We start from the raw sequence: 17,604 nt of genomic DNA on the forward strand, positions 1-17,604 counted from the left end.
CCAGGTGCTGTGCTGGGTTCTTGTCCTTCTGAATGGAACAGCTGCAAACAGATAACAAGTAGCTGGCTTCCCCGCAGGTATGGAGACAAATTAGAAACGCAGTCACATTCTTCAGTCAGGACCTTTCCTGTGTCACCCTGCGCTCCAAATGAAACAAATCGCTACATGCTGGGGCACGTAATCACCATCATATCCAATCAGCAACATCAGAAATCAGACATATAAATCACGAAACAACCATATTGTTCAAGATCTTTAAAATGTGGCATACCTGTCAGCCCAGATTGTGACCTGGTTCAATAATAGAGGGACTTGATAACGAAATGCTCTGGCTCCCACTCTAACCTTAGTTACATTAGGCACCACAAGCAGCCCTGCAGTTGTATTAAGATTCAGGATTGATATTGGGGAGATGTGTATTTCGCAATGACAAAACTGATGCTGCAGTCTGAAATTTGTGGTCCATATTCTGAACAGCAGAGATGATGCCCTCTCTGGCAGAGAAAGAGCTTCCGTCATAGTCCTTCTGAAAGGACATGAAGCGGCCATCATTTTTAGATGGCTTTGACCATGGACTGGGATGCTATAGTGCGGACCCTGAGCAGAAGAGCCTTCCTCCAGGAGGAACTTCAAAGCAGCATCCACCAGGGGCACGCTCCAAAATGCTTTCAATCCTTTCAGTACTTTCCCTTCAAATGATACTTCAGCTCCTTTCAGCACTTCTTTCAGTAATTGTCACTCTACATACAAACTACTCCAGTACTTATAAATACTTCAACTGCAAAGTCTCATCAGCGAGCACAAGTACATGTTCTTATAGATGTACCCTCATCTAGCTCTAATGATAAAATATGAGTTCTAACATAAATGTTGTGCTTTTTCCTAATTCTCACACAGTGATTAGGTGTGACAGGCAGATGTGAGTTCACTCCGACTGAGTTGACTGAATTTGTTTACGGATTAACAAAATTAAAAAGCAAATGTGGGTTTGTGTCCTCCTCCTGTGAAATCCCCCAATCCATCAATGACTGCAAAGTCTACTCACAGTTCATATAAACCTTTTTCTGTTACTTGAAGCCACACTTCCTTTTTGATTTGGCCGTTTTGTGCGCCCCCCCCTCCCCCCCCCCCAGCACAAATTACGTTTAATACAGTTTAAACAGCGTAAGTAAATGCAAATTACCTCATTGTAGTACTGTAGGGCCCGCCTTCCCAAGGGACTGGCTGCCAGCTGTGGAGCTGATGGTTGAGGGATGAAATGGAAAAAGAAGATTAGGAAACCTGATAATAAACTTCTTACTGGGTCCTTTAAAGCCTCTCAGGCCCTTTCACTCCTCTCTCACTCTCACTTTACCTCCCTGCCTTTCTCTGTCATTCTCCTGGACTAGTGAATAAATTATGAAATTCATTATGGCTCTGCAATCGCTCAAGTATTTTGTTTCCCTTCCTTTTTCAGGAGTTACTGTCTCTCATTCTTATCACTGCAACTGAACAAAGGGCAAGATTTCTACAGTTTTTCCTTCTGTCTCTTTTTTCTGTCTTCCTCCTGCTAATTCCTGCAAGAGCATCACAGGACTACATGACTAATATTTTACATTATTTTCTAAAACCTGTCATAGCCTGGGTAAAACACCCCATGTTTACTTGAATACAGGTGCACAGTACTTAAACCCTTAACACTGCCACTGTACAATGTATTTGTATAGGTGATTAATCATCATCAGCTACTTTGAATTAGGGATGGGTATCGCTACTTGATACCTTTATGGTTATCGACCGAAACAGCCCAGTATCGAGTAGTCGAACCAGTACTTCAATCAATACTGTTTTTAACCAGATCACAGCAAAAAAATACTATTTTATATGGTTTTGCTTGCAGCCAAACATACAAACAATACACTGAAAGAAAGAAGAGCATGCCTTTTTTTCCCCTACTGTGCCTGCACCGTAAACTGTAAAAAAAACGCCAGAGTCCATGTGTGATTTTAACAGCCGCTTACCTTCGGCTGTGGTCTTAGGCATGTTCGTCACTGTTGCATGTTTATCACCACAAGCTTGGCTTTCCTTTGGTCTCATCTATCATTTAACGCTTCTCTGTAAATTGTAATTGCTATTCACATAACTTGTCACTGTCACGGAGCCTCCGACTGCAGCTGCTTCAGGTGTAGTTGGTTTGATCGGCTGGACGTGCAGCCTCTCTTTTCCTCTGTGAGTCTTCAGTGTAGTTAAGTGACTTGTTTAAACAGACTCCTTTCTCGTTTTATACTTGTGACTGCCATTTTTGGAGGTTTGCGACTCACCAATAAAGGAAAAAGCATTCGCAGAGATTTTTCAATTCAGTTTATTGATCGCAAGTTAACAAAATAATTTTCTGTTGTTTACTTTCAACACACGTTTCAAAGTATTACCTTAAATTTGTTTCCCATGACTTATTTGGTCACAAAACTATTTCACTCCTCCTCTCTCATTCAAATATTAAAAAAATTTGCAAGCTGTAGTCTTTCCCCCGTATGATACTACCTGTGAGGATTAACTAATTAGGATGAGAAGCGATCTGATACAATTTCCCAAAACTTTTATGTAACAGTTGTTTAAAACAAGAAAAAAATAAAACCTTGCTTGTCCTTTACAATAAAAATAATAATAGGCTACCAATCAACTACTGAGGGCTTCAAAAGGTGGCATTTTATGCGAGGTATCGAATGAAATACTCTATTGGTATCAGTATCACTTTAAGGTTACTGGTTTTGGTACTGGTAAAGTTTTCATCGATACCTAATCCTATTTTGAATAGGCATTCAGATCATTTACTTATGTAAAAATAGCAATAACACTGCAGGTCTAACATACAGAATACCACTATTATTCGCAGCACCTGACATTACTAGTTACTAGTTTCCTGTTGGATACAGCATCTGGATTGTCTGCTGTTACTGAAGTACTACAGCGTCAGCAGCAGAATAAGAAAGATGTTCCATGCTTGGATCTGATAAAGCATATCTGGGTGGAAGCAGCACAGGTGCTGCAGCTAAGCTGCTGCAGACTTCAGGTGGATTTTCACAGGTAACGAAAACACCCCTCAAGTCAGAAAAAGACCCTGATATCCAAAGCACCTGGCTTTCTACAGATAAGTAATGCCATGTATTTTGAAGGTGAAGGAGTTGTTTTATTTATTTATTTGAGTCTATTTGATATTTTTTCACCCCGTGGATTTTTAGACATGGTTTAGTAGATGGCAAGCGGTGTTCTTTTATCGAAAATCTCTTGAGGCCCATCTCAATGTCTCTGTCATCGTTACTGCTAATGCAATATAATACACTGCTGTCCTTGTCAATCCATCTGTCTGTCTCTATCTCTGTATCACCCACACACCATCTCCATCTCTCTCCCTCTCTCCCTTTCGCACTCTATGTCTCTCCCTCATTCCCTCTCTGTCCTCTTATCTGATAGAGTGAATAATTCATGTCTATTCTTCAAGGAGGCTCTTTGTTCTCCCCCTAGTGTTTTCTTTTAAAGCACTTGGGATAGCGCGCGTGTATGTGTGGTTAAATGAAGTTGAACTCATTCCTCATTCCTCATTCCTCTACTTTCACGCACAAATGTGCACGCTCACACACACACACACACACACACACACACACATTCAAACAGAGACACAAGGCAACCGCCAGTCACGCCATGTTTCCGAAAACAACCTCTTGTTCCTGCATCCATTTTTTTGTTCTCTGTGTTTCGACATCTCTGTCAGATATGAGAGAAAAACCAAGAGTGTGAATTTTGCATGGTAGTAAGTGTGTGTGTGTGTCTTTTGTTTATGTGTCTTGGTGAATATGCTTAACCTGTGTGGTGTGCTTGCACAAACGGACACGTATCGTGTAGAATACAAAAGTGTAAATTTTACTATTTTAAGATTCCGTCCAGCATGTCAGTGATATATCTGAGTAAATGTGTGTACCTCTGTGCATGTGAGAGACCATCTCAAATTTCCATTTTTATCTGCATCCAATCACCACAACGCTTGAAAACAATTCTGTGCGTGTGCGAGTGTGTATTATTGGAGATGACAGATCATAATAGTTCACCACTTCCTAGACCTTCTGTCCTGAATACTGATACACTCCCTCCCTCTCTCTCTCTCACTTATTGGTATAAGTTATTGCCCTACAATGTGTGTATTGGATGTATAGTATAAATATATATACTTTTTTAGAGCAGCAGATCCGTTTTCTCTGCTGCGCGCACCATAACAGGACTACACTGGCTGCACACATTGAATACAGTCAGAGGAATTGGAGTAACTTAGTATTTAACTTTAATATAATGCACACAACGTGGCTTGCTATTATTCTGTATATTATGCTATATTATTCTGAATTTGTAAAGCGGTGGTCCTATGGGAGTGTGGGGCAGCCTGGAGTTACTATACATCAGGGCCCAGGTTCAGACTTCAAAGTGATATTTTTGAGGGATGATTGCCAAAAGCCAGGTACTTTTTATTTTATTGCCAATTAATGATACATCTGTGTGAGTGATTTACACATTTACCATCATAATCAACATGTTTGTCATTTCCTACTCCACCAAAGGCAAACACAAAGGCAACAGATCCGAAGCCGTGACAGAGAACAGAGTCAGCACATCAAAGACAGAAGACGCCACATTGTATTGGAAATCAAGCAAAATTAAACCACAACAAGAGGAATGAAACATTACAGCAACCGTGAATGTCCCTGTGCTCGTGTTAAATGTATTTCTTAACAGACTAGATCAATTTGGATAATTTATACAGCAGCCAGCAGCCACAGCTCTAACAGACCAGATGAGCTAATAGTAGCTTTAGCAAGCAAACTGTTAAACAAGCAATTAATGGTGTTAACAAAGAAATTAAAGATTCAGCCTAGTTGGTTTAACAGTGTCACAGTGAGTGACTCAATGCCATCGCTAATCCTGCTGCTGCGGCTTCTGAATTGGACTTTGGTGGATAGTTTGCCCTGCAGCTTCTCACTCATTTCAAAGATAGTGTCTTTAAATGTTTTTTGTCCCAAAACAACTTGAGTTTGTTTCTGTTTCCATCTGCCCCTCTGTCTTGCGGGCATCATTTTCCAAGTATGGTGTACATCAAAGATGGCGTCCTTATGACTAAAGGAAACGTAATAACCCAAATACATATGGAGCTGGCATACCAAGGGGCCCACGGCAATCAAGTGTTCTCGCCCGCCACACAAAAGGTTGAGTTAATTTCTGTTCTGCTGATTGGAATCACAGCCACTCCACCCGTCTATGGCCTGGAGGCAAAATGAATATTCATACCAGTTTAGACCCTGGCCATGAATATTTATAATGGTTAACACCAGATATGCAAATAAGTCAGCCAACCCAGATGGCTTCAGATCACGACATAATGATCACACACATACACACTCACGTGCACAGGCACAAACACACTGTGATGTCTTTCTTTCTAAAGGCAAAGACAACATGTCTCACATTTTAGAAAAACAAAGTAGAGACGGGCGAGAGATAAGAAATGGGTGCGAAATTCAGCTGCCAAAAAAACTCAAGTGGGTATATGATAATGACGCCAACAGTATCTGCCACTAAAAAGACAAGTTTGCTCAGCAAACACTCACGTGTTGATATGCCAGGAGAGGAACAAAATCAGGGTAAATGAATAGTTCTAAATGTCTAAATGTAATCCATGCATGTTTAACAAAGTCTGCTGTCAGTGGCTTATTGCAAGATTAAAGCAGGTCCTTGAGGACTGCTGGCAGTGTTACGTTGCCAAAATATTTCCTAGGTTGCTAAAGTACAAGGTTGGCTGACAAAAACAATTAGATTAAAGAAGATTACTGCCATCTAAACGAGGAAGATTAATGATAGTGATGCCTACAGAATACTGAAACGTTGTCTTGGAATTCAAACTGGGTCAGTATTGAAAGAGTTTGAGTTGGAACAATATACTTTGCTACTGTAATTCAAATTCACTTTATTGGCATGAATGTAAGCTGTATATAAAGTACTGTAATACTGAACACAGATCTGTAACAGAACGCTGTGACATTTTAAACCCAAAGATGCACTAACTCACATGCAGGGTAACCTTTCCTTAGATGTCTTTCTCTTCATGCCTGCTTACCTGTTTGGATAAGGCTAAGAGTCTACAGCCATGCTAACAACAGTGTGAGGCTGCACTTAGCACAACAGTGCCTTGAGCTAAATGCTAACAGCATGCTAACGCTGCTATGCAATGGCAATATAACACATATAACATTTACCATGTTAGCATATCAGGATGCTAAAATGAGTGTGTGTGTTAACTTGAACAAACTCTTTAAACTGAATTCAACTTATTATAAAGATGACACCAGACATATTTGGATATATAGGATTTTCCATTTGTTTCTATGTGATCCTTATGATCACACACGCGCGTGCGCAAACACACACACGGTAACAAACCCTGCTTAGATACTGTAAGCACAATCAGATATTTCCTTTGAGCCAAAGCCTTGCTAACAAGCTTATCTTACCACACACTGTGTGCGTGCATGCGTGTGGTCTTGTGCATGTTTGTTAACACGCTACATGTGACACATCTAATACACACACACACACACACACACACACACACGTACTTGTGTTCTGATGCAGGATTAAGGCCAACTAGCCTGTGGTCTGTAAACTCGACATCACCTGAGATCACACACAGGCAATAAAATTCTTTGCTGTGCCACTGTCAGTACACACGTCTCAGTCTAAGTATACTGTTGAATCTTGACAGAGAGCAGTCAGGTAGCTAATCGCGCTGCCTGAAATGACTGAATGCATTTATGATTATGATAAACACCCTTGAAGCAACATTTTTTTCTATAGAGCAGTGAAATCCAATGAAACACCACCTGGAATGCTCAAGAATGTTGACCGTGCTGTGCTTTCCTGACGAAAACAACTGCAGTAGCATCAAATTTGTTTTGCTGCGCAGTCAGAATGAGGTCATGCCAAGTGACAAAGCACAACTGGGTCACAGGCTGTGACTCACTGTATGTTGCAATGTACCTGGACTCAGTAATGCCCACACCTAGCAAAAAGGCCTCAGCACGGAGCTCTCCCTGACTCGGGCAGCTGCGCATTTATTACTGCCGAGCAATTTCTTTAAAACTGTGCCTGCTGATGTGTTGACTCGATGGTGGTTTCTACATAATGTACATGTGATGGCCTAGCCTCTTTTAGACTCCATTTCCTTCAAGGGATGATTTGATTTCCCGTTTTGAATATTACAAGAGCAGGCTACTGCCCATTTCTCTGGAATAACCTCCCTGCTGACATCAGACAATCTGGTTCCGTTTAAATTCAAACTCTGGCTTAACGTCCATTTGTTTGCTTATGCTTTGATCACTCCAGCCTTGACCTGTTGCTATCCTTTCGGTCTCAATGAGTCTATTAAGTGTAGTACTTTTAGCACACCTTTGTCCTTTCGCTGAGAATACTGCAAACCTTGATAGCCAATGCATCTAACCCTGTCTTTGTGTCCCACAAGTACCTGAGCATCTCAGCTCTGTGTCTATCTCTCTCGTCTCTGCCTCTCTCTCCATCTCAATCAATTCAGTGGGGTTTATTGGCTTAGCAAACAGACATGTACATTGTCAAAGCAAGTGTCAAATAAAAATGTACATAAACAGAAGAATTGAGGTATTAAACACACACACACACACACACATAAATATATATATTAAAAATAAAGTCAATTAAACAGCAAAAGTGAGTGTTGTGGGATGTTGTGTGTTTCAACCCGTAGGTCAGTGCAGCAATGCCTTTCCTCCATAAAATAGCTAGTGTAGAGTAACTTGTTAACAAAGCTCACATCTTTAGTACAAAATCCATAGCAGTCCTTGTCAGATGCACCACAATGTAAAAATAAAAAAATAACATTAAAGCAATAAAATGATGCATCATCAACCATATCCTGGTTAAGTATGTCCAAAGACATATGTTCAGGTACTGTAAAATAGATGTCTCATTAAGCCTAGTCCATCTCTTGCAAATTTGCTGACTCATTGTGTAGTGCCGGTAAATGGTTGAGTCATGCTTTCGCTTTAGTTCCCAGAGGGCAGCAGCGGCAATGTTGTACATCTTTTTATCGGCCCACTTGCTGAGTTTGTGTGTGTGTGTGTGTGTGTGTGTGTGTGTGTGTGTGTGCATGAAGAGATGTTTTGTGTGCATGCTGTACTTTGTATCTGCAGTCTGTGGGAGCTCACAGAGAAGCTCTCACAGTATGTTCAAGAGTGTTTGTGTTTTATGAATCCACACTCTACTACTCTCTGCATCCTATCCATTAAACAGAGTGCACCTGCCCCTTTCGGCACAGCGACATACAGTACACTACTGATACTGCTATATCTCATCAGATTGTATGTCAGGATATCAGGCTTAAAGGGGTACTCTGCCAATTTTCAACCTGAACCGTATTGTTGTAGGAAAAGATTTGAAAATCTGTATCTGAGACTTTTGCTTCCTTTCACAAAAGTTTCAATGTCTATATCATGTCTTGGCAGACTGGAGAGTAAGCTAAATATCCAACCGAAAGTCTTTAAGTGTGACCTGACATACTGGAATAGTGTTGTGTGGTGGGGTGCGGGCCACTTTCCCCCCCCCCCCCATTTACATAGCCAGGGCTGAGTACAAACACCAGATTCTTTTTTTCAGCGCACACACAGAGAAGACAGCTAGCGGACAGTGATAGGATGTTCGCTTAATTTGACAAAAATGTGTATTGGATTAGAACTGCTTACTCCAGCTTTAAGTTATGTTTTTATTATACCACGCCTGTGAGATTGTCTCGCCCACCCTGATTATTTCCACCTCGTTATCCACACCCCCTGTAGTGTATTTAGGTTGTTGTTGTTCCCTGCAATCATTAGTGCCAGTTTGTCTTAGTACCATTGTAGTCCAGCATCCCAGCATTTTTTTGATCTTGTGTGTTCCTGAACCTGCCTTTGCTTAGTGTCTGTCAGGTTTTTTGCCTTCCACCTGACTGCTAACTGTGCTTCAGAGTTGTGCATTTGAGTCCTTGTTCCTGTGGTTTCACCAGTCTGAACACACACGTGCGAGCCGCTGCAGTTTTGCAAGGCCGGTGATGTGGTCCAGGCGTTAGTGTGTCTGAGGGTGTTCTTATTATTAAAAAATAATTAACTAGGTCGAGCATCCTCTAAATTTCCTGATTTAACTGGCAACTGCCTCAGACCATGTCCTTCAGCCAAATATATTAAGCCATCAGATTTTGGAGTGGTTGTTGGTGAGTAACAGCTTGCTAAGCTCAGTTTAGTGCCAAGTAGAAAGAATAAAAGAAAATACTGCCAACAGCTAGGATTAGCTGGCTGCTTTTTATAGTATTTGGTGTAATGGCTAGCTAGGTGGGGTGCAGTGATTTGGAAGTGAGCCCTGCTCGTAAAGCAGATGTCTAATACCTAACTAGCCAGAGTAAACAGCCTACTGTAGGTTTGACATGAAAACAAATTTTGGGGATCAACGCAGGGGCTGGTTATGGTTATTAGCTAAATATCAAATATATTTCAGAAATGTTAATACAGTTATGAATATAAAAAATATTAATCATTATTAATGATTTTGGGGCACCACCCTGGAATCAGGGACCAATAATCAAACATGAAAATAGTTTCAAAAAGGTTTGTCCACCTATAAATGGCATTAACGAAACACTATTACATAAAATGACTGGTGAAGGAAAGTGAAGGATGAATCAGCAGACTAGCCGTCAGGGATGGAAATTAACACCCACCAAGCCTCGAATGCGGGTAGATTTTCTGTTTGACGGCTAAATGTTGGAAGGCTACCCTGTTTGCTACGTTCCCCTCCAGTAAAGTCGGTGGCAGTATGTAGAACAGCTCGGTAACAGTGAAGGGAAGTCAACGGCACCGCCAATAAAACAAGAAGAAGAAAAGCAGCCCGATGGGTTCAAGACGGATGATGCGTTGCTAAATAGATTATTTCACTCGCATTTGCCTCTAAAATAGACACGTGTGAACCAGAAAAACTGCAACCTAGAGTTATTTTTGTGCAGGAATGGTTATATTTGTTAGTACTTAGCATTAATAATTTTTTCTTGCACAAGGATTTAAACAACCCACAAATAATGTTGGGCCTATAGTAGTGATACACTTTATATGAAAGTTTAATGAATATTGTAGGGGGGGTTCCCTTATTCTTAAATCCCAATGTTAACAGGTAATGGTAACGCTGGTGACATTTACCAGGTTTAGTAACCAAACCAACAACACATAAACTGCTGACAAAAAGGAGGCTGAAGCAGAACACAAAAACATTGATGAGGAGGATTAAGTTGAATGATTATTAAGCATCTTATAAGTTTATAAAACAATTTACTGTTATGTCTTAAGAATATTTTATAGCAAAAAAATACTACTGCTTCAAATTTCAATCTGGCATCTTGTTTAAGTTTGTATTCAACAGAATACCTCATTATCTCAATTCAAAGTACTGAAACAAATGTATACGTCACACAAAAAGGCAAGTTATTATTTTGGCCGGTAAAAAATATGCTTGGCCACTGGATCTTTTCATCTACCAGTCCCACTGGCAGGTGAGTCAAAATTATCTCTTCTAAGCAAAATACAGCAAACAAAGAAAAAATCATAAAAGAATCGGCAAGAATGCGAGTGTGTGCTGATGTAGGTGTGTGTTGCGTGTAGGTGCGTGTGTGTTGAGACCATGGAGGAGGGGGAAGAGCAAGGAAAATGGCGGACCATGTGGGTAGTCGCCAATCCAAAATGGCGGTGAGGCACGTCCCCAAAATGGCGGCGCGAACAGTTGGCGCGCGTGTGTGTGTGTGGACTTCAGTCTTGATAAAGCATAATTAGTTAATCACATAGTAATAGGAACAAAGCGTGGTGCCGGTACAAAATCAATGTGCGAAGCACAGAAATCACAGCAATAAAACAGGATACAGTAGTCCATAAATCACCCACAGAAAATTCTCCACTACAAATTGCAATTACACATCGTCTTCTGCCCAGACATAAAAAAGCCTTCTACTTGAAACGCTTTTTGTAGTGATTTTAATGTGTCAGTCCATTTAGGATATCTGAATTCTTCTCGCGGCTCGGTTCTGGCGATTCGCAGGGGCCCTGCTCTTGTTGCAGATTCAACGACACAACTGATCCATGCAAACCAGGCAACAAAATTCATACTTAAGTGTGAATTAACAGACAGAGGATTTTTGCTGTTTTTTTCTTTGTTCCTCAAGCTTTTTCTTTCTATGCAGTCCACATGGTAGGCTTTTTCTTTTCCATGTAGGCCTCTCTCTTTGTTCTTCCAAAGTGAGATCAAACACAAAGACACATTAAAACTGTGCTATTGATGATGTGTAACTTTAAAAAAATAAAAATAAAAAAAAAAGGAAAGTTATAACAAAATAAAACCACACAAAAGTGCCAAATTCCTATGGATGTAAACAACTTAAATTTGAATTTAGATATGTAACTTACGTCATTTCAATAATTATAAACGTTGAATAAATCCTAACAGAAAATAACAACTGCCCCAAGTGTTCTTCACAGTGAAAATGCGTCGTGTGTTTACTGTGGACATTTCAGAGAAAGACAAAATTATCAGAAAGTACTAAAAGAAGACTTCTCCATCAGTTTGAGAATGAAAGGAAATGGTGAAAGTAAGGTTTTCATTTTGTAGGACCACCACCACTAAGGAGACAGAAAAATAATCCACCTCTAAAATCATTACTCCACTTAACAGTATAATGATTGGCAGTTGATCAATATGTTTATTAATTAACAGTGATAACATGAAAGCTGAAAACCACAAATCCAAGACCCCTGTCTGTCATGTCTTCAAACCACAGAAAAATGGAGGGCCATGGTGATCAATCTTTCTGTTTTAGCAGACACTGAGTTTAATAACAATTATTCTGTTCTAGGATACATCTTTTTTTAAACACATAATATCCTAGCTGTTAATTTAACAGACAGATAATTAGTGTTAACATATGGTGAGTGTAATGAGACAAAAAGTTTGTCTATGAAGATTCTCAGTCATCCAGTTCATAGTTATCCAACGAAGGTTAAAGTCAAGGGCAACTGGACTTGGTTGAAGATACTGGTATCTTCAACCAAGTCTTCGTTGGACACAAAAAGTGTGTCATTCATATGGAAGGTCGAAGCAGCGTACACTATATGAATTTGAATAATTGACAAAAGAAACCCAACACACCATCAGTGTAACATCCTCAGTTTGGATCAGTGGATTCAAAGACTTTCTGAGGAAATAAGGTCCACTGAATAGCAGCCTATACAGTCCTAAACCAGAAAATGTACCCATAGCTATTGCCTGCTGTGAAGCATTAATCTGTGTGTGAACAGATGGCATGTGCTAACAAGCTAGGCTAAATGTAGCTGCTGTTGGCATGGGCCAAGACTGATCTCTGACTTCTTGATCCCAAGCCTCTTAATTAAATGCACCATTTAATCTATTCAGTTTTCAGCCCGTCTGCTGCTCCAAAAAACAACACCGTTCATCAAGGATGACCTGCTCATGCTGGTGACTACTATTGATGCAATTAGAATGACAAAAGGGCTCCCACTTACAGGCAGTGTTTTCAATAAAAGATAATCATCATCACCAATGATTATGTTGTTGTTGATGATGGCTATCAACAATAAGTAATATCAAACTGTTAGTTCCTTACTAATGAAGATGGCAATAAATCCATAGTTGCTCTACAAGGACCTAAGTAACGTAGTGCTATCCATGGCGGTACTGATGTACCTATAACTGAGGATATACAGGCCAAGGACACATTTTATATTGATGGTTTTCACAACATTGTGTTGAAGATCCTTTATACATCCTGGAGATACAGCAGATGAAGTTTCAGAAGCAGGGCATGGCATTCACTGACTGACAACCATTAACATTTGAAATGTCTACAAGCTGTACCTGCATACTGAGCTGTCCATAGTTCTGAAATATCTAGTTCAAGCAGCGCCTGTATTCTGAGCTGTCCATGGTGCTGATTTACACTTCAACGCAAACAGAGGTTTTATAGAGCTCTCTGTGGTCCTGAAATGTTTACGTCAAGCTGTACCTCCGTAATGTAGCTGTCCATGGCGCTGATTTGCTCTTCATCACAGCGCTACCACACAGTACCATCCATTACTTCTTTAGTGGAATCTGTCGGCATGCTTTCTAAAACATAACCAATGATCTTACACTAAAGGTACAGTTGCACGTAACATATATGGAGAAAATGGCCGAGTGATCCAGTGCAGTCAGATAGTTTTGCAATAAGTGTTGTTTTGGTTGTGCATCATTTGAAATGGAACACTGCCTATGAGGTTGAAGTGCTGAGTGGCAGCTTCAATTTGAGGGTGTTTACATCCACATTAGATCAACAGTCTAGAAATAGTCATTTTTATACATACATAAGTCAGCTTTTTGCCCTTATAGTATTTATTTTCATTTAGCAGAAAACAAAAGTGCTATTTCAATGATATTTAGTCGAAATGGATGTTTTATCTCACTTTGCTGTAACATTTTAGTATCTTCTCTTGATATAGCTGTGGGTGTTATCTTCACTGTATTTCTGCTATTCTAATCTATAGGCTTTTCTCTGCTGCTGCAGCGACACATTTTCCCTAATGGGAGGATTTAAGTTCCCTCATTTACGGCATGTCATGTCTTGCACTACACTGTCAACGGAGTCCTATTTCTAGACTAATGTCAGCATGACAAATCTATACGTATCGTGTATAATGAATAAAGTGAATCTGAGTGATAACTTAAAAGATCCACCATGACATAGCACTCTTTATTCATCAACCTAATTATTCAACAATTACAACCACATCTGGTCTTTATTGTTTTAACCCTTATTAACCCTGACATGTTAAAAAATGCTAACGGCCTGGGGGAGTATACACACACATGGACAGCACATACAAATGCACAAGTAGATTTGGCACACCTTTATTTTACCAGGCAAGTTAATTAAGAACAGTCTTATTTACAGTAACAGCCTGGCAGGAGACAAAGACCTCCTGTGGCGACAGAAGAAGCAGGACTACAACAACCTTAAAACCTTGGAGTGTTGTTTCCCGAGTGTGTAATTTTGTCTCTATATAAAACAATACCTGATCATTTGAAGAGAGCTGGCTTTTAGGGGTCTACCTTGTTTGAAATGAACGAAACTGAAAGGAGACTGGACTTTAGAGTAATTAACCATTTTAAACTCTTCTTTCTGTTCTTTCACATTGCGCTCTCCAGCATTGTCTTTGGCAGTGGATTGAGGTGCTAATATTTCATGCCAAGTACTTTTGCAGGTAAGAGTTTCTTCAGCCCAATTAGAATAAAATGATGTTCAACACAACCTCTCTGTGTGCTACAAAAGCTTGTTATCAAAAGAAGAAACTATCTTAGAAAACATCTTATCACCCTGATCTGTGTTTACAATACATACTGTTTAGTGTAATCCAAGAGTCATAAAATAAGCACCTGGGAAGATAAAAAAAAAATATATACTAAGATTATTTGGGCAAGACACTAAACTGACACCATATCAAGCACATTGGACATGACATGTTATGTCTGGCAAAACATACAAATGCAGCTCGGCAGAAAACACAGACCACACACATTGGCAGCATGCTTTGCTAACAGAGTCTGAGGAACCACGGGCATCTAGAGTTACACAAATTCAGCAAAGTCTGTCAGCTGTTCTGTAGGCAGAGAAAGGTTAGGACACATACGGTTAATGCTAACTGGGTGGCCATGGAGTGCAGGTCATAATCTGGCTGCATTGGCTATAAAAAGGAACTTAACTATCATTTCAAATGGCAATACTACAAAGCATCCTAGTTTGTAAAGCGTCTCCCCGGCACTGATGTTCATGCTCACTCCTGGGATTTTTTTCAGAAGAGCTTCTCTCTTGGATTGTGTAATCTAAAGCAGTGTTTTATGGCATGTGGGCCAGTTTCATAGATTGAACACTATGTCTGATGGTGCAACTCTGTTGCAATATTTATAATTGACAGTGGAATAAGGTCCTGTATAGGCTATAAAGCCTGCATCACAAGAATTTCTCTCAATGTTATCTGTTACCTTGTACTAAGATGGCTCATGTAAAGTCTATTTATGTGCAAATCATTACTAAAACATTCACAATCAGAGAGAGTTTAATAGAGTTTACACAGAGTTTGTAGTGGCTGTTGTTAATGTTCCAGTGTACAGGCCTTGTACACAAACAGAACTGGAATTTATTCTGTATGAAGTTACAGTACGGACGAAACTTTAGAAATGTAAAAGCAATGCTGTCCTGCAACCTACAGCAGAATGTGAAATGGCCTAGGAAATGATGTAACAACCTTCGAAAATCATTCAGCCTGATTGGTGCAGAGATAGCTACTGGTCGTAGCTGCAAGCATACCTTTCTCTATACAGATAATATAATCCTTCATTCATTCATTAATAATTTGGAAGTGGTAGTTGTACAGACACATTTGTTCAATGATTTAAAGCATTGGTCCTCAACTTGGAGGTACGGGTCCACATAAAGGGTCACAAGATAACTCTTGATGAATCTAAGATGGTAAAGCACAAGCATAACATAATTTTGCATGACTTTTCTAATCTCTGTTTTTTTTTTTTGAAATTTGATCTCGTAGACCTCAAACAAATATACAAATAAAACAGTCTTAGAAAGAATAATCATTATAATCTATACAAATCTGCAACCTGTCAAATAGCTAGAGCTTTGTTTTAAGGGGTCACAAGCCAAAAATATTGGGATGCATCGATTTAAAATGCTTTACAATAGAGAGGTTCTTCCCTCCTTTGTTGTTTTTAACACAGAGGTTGGCATGGCTGTATATTTTAGCTCTGTGTATACTTAATTTATGATTGTTAATTAACATAATGTGGAGACAGACAGACAGACTGACTGAGGCAGTGGGATTGTAGGCAATGAGCCAGAAGCCTGTCTGCATTATGCCACGTTCACCCACAGTTATCTGTCCTGAACACAGCTCATTATCGCCCAACATGTCTCACATCTGTCATGTCACCCCACTCCTCATGCTCACACCACAGACACACACACACACGCACGCGTGCGTCCTCCCCGCTGGCTCCTAAAGCAGGATCTAGTGTCAGGCACGTCACGGGTGATTCTGAAGCAGCAGGTGTGTGCAGAGAGGGTGGGTACTGGGGGAGGGGGGGCAGTCATGTGGGAGAGAGAGTCATTTAAGAAAGAAAGAAGGATTTAGAGTGAAGACACTCTGGGAGACACATAACACATAACCTCTTTTACAAATATGAAGTGATGCTGCTGCAATTACACAGCAGATGGGCTGAATTTCCAAAAAAATGCCAAGCAAACATAGAAAAAAACAAAAAACAACATACAAATCTATTCTAATGCAATTAACAACTTTGTAATGGATTTTGAGCAGGAATTTAACAAGAGCTACCAGCCAGCCAAAGACTAATCCTGCCCTGGCAAAGACAGGCTGCTTATTTACAGTAGTTATTGAGTTACTGTGATTTATCAACGATGCCAACAAAGTATAGCAGTATATTACTCTTATGTATGTCTTTATGTTATTTCAGAGGTGAACACATCACAGTAATGTGGCACATGAATGTGAATTTATTAAAATGTATATATTCAGTGTTATTATTAATAATATATACAACACTGTCATTTATTGTCATATTTTTTAAGGTAACTTGTGTAACATCTGTTATGAGCAAGGTTAGAAATGAAGGCTGAGGCAAAGGCATTGTCTAAAGCCAATTTTGAATCCAAATGGGAACCAGTGTATGGAGTCTAAAATATAGGCAATATGGTCTATTTTCTGAGCCTGGCTCCTGTATTTTGTTTTATGAGAAACATTTTGATTCTGGATATGTTACAAAATGAAACAAAACACTGGGATAGCTGTAATCGTGCCATTTTCTTGACCACCAACAGCTAATTCCAAGTAAAAAAAGAATACAGTGACTGTGTAAGGCTTAACATCCTATGTCAGGCCCCTAAAGGTCTTTCTCCTTACTCTTGATTTTATTCAGCTGCAAAAAAACGTTTGGGTTATTCAGCTGTAAGGGAGCGTCAAACTGATAATCATGTGCACAACACAGACTTTTTTCCATTATTAAAGGGCTGAGTGTAAACACATACACAAAAAAGATGAGGGCCCGAGATTTAACCCTGAGGCGCACCGTAGCCGATGTCTGCAGACATGGATGTGGAATTTCCTATTATAACTGAGTAAGTTTGATTTGAGAGATGGGATCTAAACCAGTCAAGGGCATACACAGTGAAGCTGACAGAAGTCACATAGAAAAAGACAAATGAAATCCAGTTGTGAATGGTATGGGGTGAGCAATATAGATAAAGTTCTCTAGCAGGGTGTGTGATTTTATGTCATGAAGTTAAGATCTATATTGATGTAGCACATTTTCTAGAAATTCAATTGAGAAATTGATACAAACAAACAAGCAGTATTTTCTGTAAGGTCTGTCTCAGTATATGAATCCGTTAATGAGTTGGCTGATCAA

General features: G+C 39.7%; 1 protein-coding gene across 2 annotated transcripts in view; it reads right to left on the reverse strand.

Annotated features, from left to right (window-relative positions):
* lrfn5a (leucine rich repeat and fibronectin type III domain containing 5a) overlaps positions 1-17,604 on the reverse strand; it is a 112,725-nt gene that overhangs the window by 91,010 nt on the left and 4,111 nt on the right. Inside the window, exon 2 of one of the 2 annotated variants that reach the window (XM_038729593.1) lies at positions 1,184-1,239. The exons of the other annotated variant lie outside the window; for it this stretch is intronic. The gene's annotated coding sequence lies outside the window, so the exon portion shown is untranslated. The remainder of the gene's footprint in view (positions 1-1,183; positions 1,240-17,604) is intronic. 2 annotated transcript variants of the gene reach the window in all.

Source organism: Micropterus salmoides, unplaced genomic scaffold, assembly GCF_014851395.1.
Source record: "Micropterus salmoides isolate LMB-PRFRI ecotype aquatic unplaced genomic scaffold, ASM1485139v1 Ms_hic_scaffold_19, whole genome shotgun sequence".
Taxonomy (NCBI): Eukaryota; Metazoa; Chordata; class Actinopteri; order Centrarchiformes; family Centrarchidae; genus Micropterus; species Micropterus salmoides.